Here is a 2,325-nt window from a genome sequence, read left to right as displayed (position 1 = left end):
TTGGCATCATCGACACCCCCCACTTGTTGCATTCACACCTCTCAGGCCATACTCAGTTCATCCAGCTGAAAACCTTTCACCCCCACCCCTCCTCTGTCACTTCAGGTGTGCCTCAAGGCTCTGTACTGGGGCCTCCCTCATATTTTCAAAAACCCTTTTTTTTCTTCAAAAACATACAGTGTGCCTTATAATCTGTTCTCTATTTATTAAAAAATAGTTGGCAACTAATTTAATAGTCAACTAGTGAAGAGAACTGAAGGGAACATCTGCTCTCAAAAGGGATCAAGTCTTTCTGCGAGACATGTAGAAATGCTAAATTTCCTGGCTATGAGAAAGAACATCTTATACTTTGGAATTATATAGAGTCAGAGTGTAGTAACAGTGAATACAGTAGTGAGTGCTCAGCACCACAAAACGCACTTTTGATATATATTAGCCAGTGAAATGAAAAATGTATATTTTGTAAATAAATTGTTCCTTTCATTCAAATGCCAACTTCATTTGATTTAAATCTTGTTTCAATGTCAGGTACAGTACGGTATTTTTTAGCGTTTCTTTTGTGTTTTGCTTTCTATGACTTGACCTTTACATCTCCAAATTGGCCCATTGGGTTAAAGGCATGATTGGGGAGGGGGGTTGTGGCAGGTGGGGGATAAAGCTGCAGACTCTCAGGCCTTGTCACCAAAAAGCCTTGAGAAGCTTTGTAGCCCATGATGCCAGACTATAATCTCCCAGACGCTTCCCACATATGGCATTGTGAGATCATCCACCTCCACCCTCTTAATGAGAGGCAGTGCGTAAACAAATATGGTATGTGAGGTATTGTTTACATACACATTTATTGGAACATATTAATTATATTATATGGATGTACTATGTATTCTTCGTTTTGCAAACCTGGATCGTAATTTGGTCACCAGGCCAAAATAGATCCCTCTGTGTGTGTTTTTTAAATCCATTTTTAGCATTTATTATAAAAACTGGAGCGAATTTCTATTTATATATTTTCAGAATTTCAAGTGCTGCATCTTTAAAAATCAAAACGATCAAGAGCATGTCTGCTGCTGCAACATCTCGTTTAGAAAAGTTGGTTCAGCTCTTTTCTGAAGGAAGGCTAAAAGGTCGCGTCTGGGTCACGTCTCCTTTTCTGCAGATTAGCCACAAAGACGGTCACACGGGACGCCCGCTCCTCGGTTTGGGCATAAGTCGCATCACTGACAACAGAAGACAGACAAGTGGGGGGCAGGGAGGGGTCTGATGGAGGTGAGGGGTGAAGTTAGGCTTAGAATTGACAGACAAGCTTGCATTGTTTACATCTAGCTGAAGAAATGAAGATGAGGAGCGACAAATGTAAAGACGTCATGATGGTCGTGGAATGGAAAAACCCACAAATGACTTGGTGGGAGGAGCTTCAAACTGCATTGACGCTGTTTATCTGATTATGATGAGAACTCGATGAAAATTAATATGAAAAAAGCTAACATTACACAAAAATAAGATGTTCAATTCTGGAATTTTCCGGACTTGTTATGTATGAGAAGGATCTGAGCTGTCATGTTTTTGGACTGCAGCTGAATTTCACTGGGGGGAAAAGGCAGAATAAGGAGGCCTGTATGCACCCGGAGGACTCCATTCAGACTCCAAAGGCCAATGGCTGCATGAGACACTTTAGAAGGTGCTGTGGGAATTTGCCCTATTTGAGATGCAAATTCCTCAAAGAGCTGAAAGAGCTGGAGAAACAGGTGTCCAAGGAAGTGTGCTGCTGCGAGGGCGAGGGAGGGCAGGCGGTGGCGAGGGTGCTGAATGATAACACAGGGTGTATTCAAATGTTCGCCCTCGCCTGTGCTGGACTGCTCCTCGTCTTATTTTGTTTCTTAAGCAGGCGGAGAAATAAACAGCATTTTCAACTTCTAAAAAACTAAAATTGTTTTTAACCTTGCATAGCCTCCTAAATGAAAGAGTTGACAGAATTTTATTTTATTAAGATGGTTTTTTTTTTTAAATCTTTTGATGAAATCCACACAGAAAAAATGTTATTTTTTATGCAATAGATTGCTTCAATTATAATACTTTGGGTAATTTGATACGTTTTTGCTACAACAATGTTAGTTTAAGATGTAAAAATACTGAAATGAGTGTTCAGGAAAAAAGCACCCACTGCCTCAAATTTGATCCACGCATTTTTAAGATGGTGTAACTGAATTATAGACAATTATCAACACATCTAACATTTTTAATACAAAAAGTATTATTTAAAAAATGAATAATAATGCATTAGTTATTTTTGACAAAGTTTTTACAATTAGCAAAATCTTTCCCACCAAA

The sequence above is a fragment of the Oryzias melastigma genome, linkage group LG12 (assembly GCF_002922805.2).
Source record: "Oryzias melastigma strain HK-1 linkage group LG12, ASM292280v2, whole genome shotgun sequence".
NCBI lineage: Eukaryota > Metazoa > Chordata > Actinopteri > Beloniformes > Adrianichthyidae > Oryzias > Oryzias melastigma.
Note: the sequence above shows the minus strand (reverse complement) of the source record.